The following is an 8,681-nucleotide window of genomic DNA, read 5'->3' on the forward strand; positions in this document are numbered from 1 at the left end:
CAGCCAGTATATTTTAGGAATTATCCAGCAGGCTGTCTCTGAGTACAGACCTTGACTCTGTGCTCAGATCTCAATAAACTCTTTTTCTCCAAAGAAGATTTCGCTTTCCTGGTACTTTTGTTCCCTCCGAGGTCCAGGGGATGGCGTGGCTAATGGATCCCTAGGTAAATAAGGCTTCATCTCTCTGGGGGCTCGCCCGGGATAAGCCCCCTCTCCAAATACGGACCGGAGGGCCAGGCTCAACCAAGGTGAACAGCTCCGATCGGCGTTCGCATTTCCGGTGCACACCCTGCCAGTTTGTAGGGGGAAATTGCCACACCGTCCTGGAGTGGAGACATCTAGTTGAGGGAGAATAAGAGGACAGAACGGCGCCGAGGGGACAGGTCCGCAGCGGAAAAGGTAAGCCCGAAGGAAAGGGCTAGGGGCCCGAGGGAAAGGGCTAGGGGCCCGAGGGAAAGGGCCAGAGGCCTGATCAGCCTCACCTGGTAGTTGGCAGTACAGTGCCCGGCAGTAAGAATGCCACCAGGAAAGGAATTGGTAAAGGTTTGGGAAAGGGAATGGGGAAGAGGGAATTGAGTGTTTTGTTGACATGTTGTGTGTCAGATACTCCAGTGGATGAATTGTTGAATGAGGGCCAAGGCTTAGTGTCCCCTTGGCCGAGCGATTGTAGGGTTGTGCATTTTCTGACAAACTGTAGCATGTGGAGTGTGAGAGAATTTTGAAAACCCAGTTAGGAGGGGAGTATCTGAAAAAAATAGGGTCTGGAGCAAGCCAATGTATTCCTCTGGAATGCTTTTTAAATAACTGGAAAACAGCCACGAAGAGTGATGATTCAAATTGAAAAACAGAGACTCAAAACTTTATGTGAGGTGGACTTGCCAACCCAGGGAACTGCGTGGCTTTGATTTGCAATTAATCAACCCCCTGTGGCAAATCAACCCCCTGTGGCAAAATATATTAAATGCCCACCCAGACCAGATCCCCTATATCTCTACATGGAAGACCAATGTAAAAAAGAATCTACCATGGCTAAAGTCTTGCTGTGACAGCAACACACAGAACAGGATTTGTACAGTGAAGCCTCTGGTGTTAGAAGACCCAGAAGAAGAGGAGAGGGGAGTGATTAAGCCACCACCTTACACTCCACCAACAGCCCCTCCAACCCCCCCCCAGGCCAAGATCAAGAAGCACAGGGAGGTGCTGGTGTAGGGGGAGGAGGACCTGCGAAGGAGGATAGTGAGACGGAAGAAGAGGAAGATAACGAGGAGTTTAGGAAGACACTAGATGATATGAATCAAGGAAAGAAAATGTGGACAGAAAGACAGAAAAAGAGACTAAAGGAGTTTTGCAAAGCCATTTGAGGAAGAAGTTGGATATAAGCCCCTTGTTAGTTGAGGCAGCAGAATGCTGCACCCCTGAAAAGAGGAAGAGATGGCAACGTAAGTGGGGACAGGCGGCGAAGAGAGTTATGTCTCACAGACAGTATGAGAAAACCAGGAAGGATCAGGCAACTGGAGAAATGCCCCTTCAGAGGGTTTATGATCCACCAGCCTCTGTCCCAGCTGGACAAACGAAAGCACCACAGACAGCATATACCCTTTTCAAGTGCAGATGTTTGTAATTGAAGAAATCAGAACCCCTCTTTTGAGGAGAATCCAGCAAAGATTGTAAAATTGTTTGAAGGGATTTTTTTAAAAACCTATAATCCCACTTATGATGATGAACAATATCCCCTGGACTCACTACTAACTACAGAAGCATTGCTTGGCCCCTGCATGAGTCAGCTAGGGGAATAGAGAAGGATCTTTTTATATGGGGCAGGAAACAGCAGCAGGCTTTTCAGGATCTCAAAGTGACATTACAACAAGCCCCAGTGCTTGGCATCCAAACCCCAAGAAGCCTTTTACCCTGTTCATAGATGAAGACCAGGGGGGTAGCCAAGGGAGTCTTATGCCAGAAACTGAAAAATTGGCAGCAACCCGTCGAATACTTGTCAGAGAAGCTAACCCCAACAGAACAGAGGTTGCCCCCCCCCTGTATGAGAGCGATTGTGGCAGTGGCCACCCTACTCACAAAGGCAGATAAATTCACGTTTGGACAGGACACCAGCTGTGTAACTCCAAGAGGAAGTGCCAGATGCTGTTATTACATTCACGCCTGAAGTTTCAGGTTACCACAGCCCTTAACTTAGCTACCTTATTACAGGTAGGAGAAGGTGAACAAGGGAGCTGCCCACTCAGTCTTACCTGTGCCTGTAACAAAACCCACAAACCAAGTGGTTAATATAATTGGAGCCACAGGTAAATCACAAAAGGCCCCGTTTTTGCAGTCTGTTACCTGCTGCCTAGACAAATTTTTGTATATACCAGAGTGTCCCATTCCTGTATTGGGCCGAGACTTGTTAACAAAATTACAAGCCCAGATTTCCTTCCAACCAATGGGGGAAGTAATGATGACAACTGGACCAGCAGGAGAGTTTTCTTTAGAAATACCCCTGAGAGACCATTGATGCTTGATGATGGTAAAAGAAGAGGAGGGAATCCTCCCTGTTAGCCTGCTTCATGATGTTGACCCTGGACTATGGGCGGAAGATAAAAACCAATACCCCATCCCACGACAGGCAGCTGAAGGAGTGTGGGTGCATTTGAAGCGATTGCTTCAACATGGAATCTTGAAACAATGCCAATCACAGTGAAACACCCCACTGTTGCCAGTGAAGAAGGATGATGGTGGGTACTGCATATAGGCCCCAAAGTTCTGGAAAAGAGGAAAGGATGAACAGGACTTTGAAAAACCAGTGACCCAAGAAACAGGGTCTAATTGGGTGTTCATGTTGCCCTTGGCTTTGCTTAGAGTTTGTAGCCTCCCACTGAAACGTATTCACTTGTCATCCTTTTGAAGTGATGTTTGGAAGACCGGTTCCTTATGTGTGCATGCTTTCACCTATCCCTGTTCAAGATGTGGAATTGAACAATTATGTACAGTCTCTCTCTCGAGATTTTCTCTCTCAACCCAGGCCCGAACTCCTTGCGTGACCAGTTTGAGCCAGGTGACGAGGTGTGGATAAGACTGGTCCCAGGCACCACTGCAACCGTGCTGGAAGGGCCCATCTGCTCTCCACACCCACAGCTGGCACCACCCCTTGGGTCCACCACATTCAAGTGGGGAAAGCTGCTTCAGATTGGACTGTGTCTCAGCATCCTGAAGATCCCCTCCAGTAACGACTGCCTTGCTGATATCACTCCAGAGGCTGATATCTCTACGCACGGTGAAGAATTGGATGGGAGGGGCGCCCGCAGGCAGCGCCCCCAACGTAGACATTTGTTCTCCAGCCAATTTAGAGGCACCACCAGGACTTTTGATATTGGTACCAGAACTCACTCCAGACGATGTGGAACCACGTTACACCCTTGATGAACAGCAGTGGACCAGCCAAGAAGGAGCAACGCTCCAGGAAGGACCAGACAGCCGTGTTTTTGTGCCCCAACATCTGGCCAGCACAATTGTAAAGAATTACCACGAGTCCACCCATTTGGGAGGCCCAGCTGCTAAAGCACACCTTGGGAGAATATTCTACCTCAACTAACTGCTGCTATATCTAACTGCTGCTATATCCCAAAATGTGCCCTGTGCGCCAACCAAGAGACTGAGAACTATCACCCTTTGAACTTCTATATGGCAGGCCAACCCCTTTCGTCTGAGGCATCCCCGCCAGTTTGGGGCAGATGGGAGATCACATCACCCAAGAACAAGTGCAACCCCTGTGTTTGTTGTGTGTATTTGCTTCCTTTCCAGGTATTCCCTCGAGCGTACACCTGCAGTCCCGCGGCAGTCTCGCTGAGTCGGTTCACCAGTTCCTCTGAGTGACAGCGTCTGGCGACCCCCTCATCCCCAACTGCAGTGAAAGTAGTCGAGGTGATCCCCTGGGTACATCACACGCATCTGAAGAAGGGTGTCTGGACTTGCAAGAGAAATCCTGCTGACCTTCTGAAGTTGATCATCACCTTGTGTCTGACGCTACCAGGAAAAAGCGTTAGGCCACGGGCAACGAGATCCTGCGACTAATCATCACAAGGACAGTTACAAAGACTTTCTCTTTTCTCTCTTATTTTCTTTATTGACTTGCTCTATGTCTTATTGCCCTGACCCTACCGAACCATACCAACCCTATTGGCCTGCTGGCCTCTGCTACGACTGGTTCGTCTTGCCGGTGGTAAGAGATGGCGTGCTCCTTGGCTATTGGAAACTGGGGTTTGATGAGATTACCGTATTGAAACACCCCACTACCCCGTTGTGGCTCCTCTCCCACACCACTGACCAGCACGCGTGGACAGTGCTCTTACGGGAAGCTGCAGAGACGATCGAAATCTATCTAGTTCTGTACCGCTCTTGCTGTTGTGGGAGGGTAGTCAACTGTTATCTGGAAGGTAGAGCACTGTACCAACCTCATTTGATAGACCAGGTCCTACTCTTAACCCAGGTCATAGATGGGACAGAACCTATCTTAATGCAAGTATTGCAGGGGTGGGAGCCTTAGCCAGGTGTGCATTGAAATTACTAAACAAGTGCCAGTAAGAATTGCCACCCCAGGATTTCAGCTTCCATATGCTTTGGTCACTAGGGAGGCAGCACGAGAGTTCAATCCACCCAACAGGGCTAATAGAAAAATTGACCCACATAGTGGGAGCATCAGCTCACCGGTGGGCTCTCATCCTTGAGGCTCAACAGGTAGTCGGGCACAAATATCAGTGGGCTCTTCAACAATGAGCACACCCCCTGAATATTGGTGGGAGGAACCATGGAGATATTGGGTTTGGTGGGTAGGAGTGATATGTACCGCCCTTGTCATATGGATGCTCTCGTATTTCTGTTGGCATGAACGGTATCGTATTTGTGGGAAGAATAGGCCCAATAATGCTTCTATTGCTTTTCTGCTTCTGTATACCCTGCTTAATGCAATGCCTGCAACATATGATGGGAAACATGATGTCTCGCATGATGGGACCTCGCGTGATTGCTGTAATGAGAAAATATAGACCCCTACCCCAGAACGAATCTAAGTAATAGATTGTTCAAAAGAAGAGGACGGAGTAAAGGGAGATGGGAAAGATTTCTATCAATATTTTATTGTGTTGCTCTCATATATTATCTACACATAGCAAATTCCTGCACTCTGCTAGGAGGGTCAAAACAGCCCAAAAATTGCAGTTGCTTGCAAAAGCCTAAACCAGCTACTTGAAACTGCTGATGCTAGCTACAGGTCAGAAGGTCGCTTCCTGCCCAGCCAGAAACTGCTGTTAACCGAAAAACCACTAGCAAGATGTTTCCTGCTTTACTTCTGCTTTTAAGTAATGCAAGAATAAGAAGAGATACGAAGGGAAAGCTTAGCTAGCAGAAGAAGACACGTGTACAAGGAGGTGGGAGGGAGTGCTTGACTTAGCAGAAAGACAGGAATGTCTAGCAAGCAATAAAAATGTGTTTAGCAAGCAAGTCTGCGGGTATAAGAAAGTCTGCTGAAATGTCTTGCTTTACAGCCAGTATATTTTAGGAATTATCCAGCAGGCTGTCTCTGAGTACAGACCTTGACTCTGTGCTCAGATCTCAATAAACTCTTTTTCTCCAAAGAAGATTTCGCTTTCCTGGTACTTTTGTTCCCTCCGAGGTCCAGGGGATGGCGTGGCTAATGGATCCCTAGGTAAATAAGGCTTCAAAATAAGGACAAGGCAGATCAAATTCCTACTCTCCCATGAAATTCACTGGCTGAACTTGAACCAATCTCTCGCTTCTAGGCTAGTCTACCTCACAGGGTTGTTGTGATAAAACGAGGGTGCGCAGAACTGTGCAAACCGTCCTAAGTTTCTTAAAAGGGGGGAAACCATAAATGCAATAAACAAATTCAGACCGCTGGATTCAAACTAAGTTAGGACCCTTTGAAACCGGTGGCACAAGTTCATCGCCTTGTCAGTGCTCATTGCACGTGGAACTCCCTCCCTACTAAGATAAGTCTGGCCCCATCGGTTTATAGTTTTCGTTTGTTTGTTTTTTGACAGGACAAGACCCACTTTTCTTTGGTGGCCATTTGGCACCATAAGATAATGCTTAGCAAGGGACTCTCCAAGACTCCTGCAGACAAAAAAAGACTACCTTTTTTAAAAAAAAGGAGGATTGGTGGCTATTGCTGCTATTGGTGAATTGCTACTCAGTGAATTATGAACCGTTTGTACTTTACTGCTTTGTGTTATTATGTTGATTTTTACATATTCTTATTCTGTTTTGATCTTGTTGTAGGCTGCCTTTTGGCTTCTGCAAAGGGAGGGATACTGTACAATAACGCGCCTAAATAAATAAATGTAAAGTGCAACCAATTTGGATGTAATCCAGAGAACCCCCATATAACAATGAAAAGATGGGGGAAGCCGCTTTCAAAAAAACATAACGGCGTTGTTTCCAGACAGACTGGAGCCCGGGATCTCCTTTTTCTGGATAGTAAGCACCGTTTGTCCACCGTTATTAGCAATCTCCTCAGTAATGACAAGTTCTTGGTAGCTCTTAAGGTCCTAAGCCAACAAACATTGAACTAAGAGGAGGCCTGGGCATGCCTAATTAACTTTTTAGGTTATTATTTGACTTCTCTGTCAGCAAAGCCATTCCTGCCTATACAGTATTGGGAAGGGACAGAGAGCAGGTTATAAATTCTTTACTGAAATGCATTTAAATAAAATTTTAAAAAAACCTGATGCTACAAATGATGGTGATTATGCCCAGTAGTGCAAACAAAACCCCACACCGGAAATCTCTAGGTAGGCGTGGGAAGGCGCGGCCTCAGGCGTCCCGGTAGCTGACTTGCGCCACCGGCTCCGGCGGGAGCATGTAGGGGGAAGAAACCCGAGGCTCGTCTCGGCAGGAACTCGGCGACCCGGGCCGAGGAGAGAGCGGGGGAGCTTAGGCCCGAGAAGCGGCTCTCATTTCCCGGCGGAGTGGGGAGGGAAAGCAGCGCCCGAGGGGAAACCGGAGCCGCTCCTTATGGGAATCGGCAGGGAAGGCGCGCCCTTTCCCACTCGCAGCGCCTCCCTCTGACCCGAGTGCAGATCAGGACGGGGAACCGGTGACCTTCTCAGCCCCCTCGGGGAAACTCTGCAGCCAGGGTCGACCAAACGCGGCGCGCCCCTCCAGCTAAGGCCGGGCTGCAAATGCGTAACTTCATTTATTTCCGCGCCCTTTCTGCGCCGCTTGATTGCAAAACGCCGCAAAGATAGAACGAGGAAAGCAAGGGGCAGTTCGCCACGAGTGCTTTAGAACCTGCGAAAGTGAAAGTATTCGTACGTTAAAATCACCTACACTTTCTAAGTCTCTGGGCAGCCTGACTAAATAGCCTGTGGCTGCTGGCGGGAATTGGAGTCCAGCAGCATCTTGGAAGGGACCCCCGGCTGCTTTCTTTGGCGATCGAGGAAGATTGGCTTCTCTCAGTCCGTAAGTGACTGTGGAGGCCAATTCTGGATCGACACGTCCTTCCATAGTGGGGACTTAAGTTTCTAGACGGGAGTTGATCACAGTGAAGGTTTGCCAAACGTGCCTTCCTCTTGGCACGTTTCGCCCTGAGTTCGTGCTGCTTCTTCAAAGGCTGTTCTCCAATCCAAGCGCTCGCAGGCCAGTGTTTCCCAGTTATCAGTGCTTATACTACATTTTTAAAGATTTGCCTTGAGAGCATCTTTAGACCTCTTTCGTTTTCTTCCCGGCATTTCGCTTCCCACACTTAAGTTGGGAATAGAGTAGTTGCTTTGGAAAATGATAATCAGGCATCCGCACAACATGACCAGTCCAATGAAGGTAATGTTGAAGAATAATGGGTGGGGAATCTGGGATCCTTGGATGTCGTTGGACTACAGCTCCCATCATCCCCTGCCATTGGATACACTGGCTAGGGCTGATGGGTGTCGGAGTCTAACAAGATATGGAGGGGCTGCAAGTTCCCCAGCTTGGCTCTCAGAGGCCATTTCATAATAACACAATATTCCACTTGCAGGAACAGACAGACAGCTCTTGTATGTCCAGTTACCCAGTAACAGCCTTACTGATACTGTACACTAATATCAGTGTACTGGATGAAGCAAAGAGCACCAGTGTTGAAGCAATGATTCTTCAACATCAACTTCGTTGGACTGGTCATGTTGTGCGGATGCTTGATTATCGTCTTCCAAAGCAACTACTCTATTCCGAACTTAAAAATGGAAAGTGTAATGCTGGTGGTCAAAAAAAGAGGTTTAAAGACTGTCTCAAGGCAAATCTTAAAAAATGTAGTATAAACACTGACAACTGGGAAACACTGGCCTGCGAGCGCTCCAGTTGGAGAACAGCCTTTACCAAAGGTGTCATGGACTTTGAAGACACTCGAACTCAGAACGCAAGGGAGAAATGTGCTAAGAGGAAGACATGCTTGGCAAATCCACACCGTGATCAGTTCCCGCCCGGGAACCAATGTCCCCACTGTGGAAGGACGTGTGAGTCCAGAATTGGCCTCCACAGTCATTTGCGGACTCATTGTTAAAACTGCGTTTATGGAAGACAATCTTACTCGGCTACAAGTGTTTGCCAAAGAAGAACAGCCTTACTATAAAGGAGGGCTGAATTTCTTCAGTGATGGGTGGGAGCAAATTGGGGGGCACCAACCCCTTTCTCGAGGG

This window comes from Podarcis bocagei (genome assembly GCF_964188305.1).
Source record: "Podarcis bocagei genome assembly, chromosome: 3".
Classification (NCBI taxonomy): domain Eukaryota; kingdom Metazoa; phylum Chordata; class Lepidosauria; order Squamata; family Lacertidae; genus Podarcis; species Podarcis bocagei.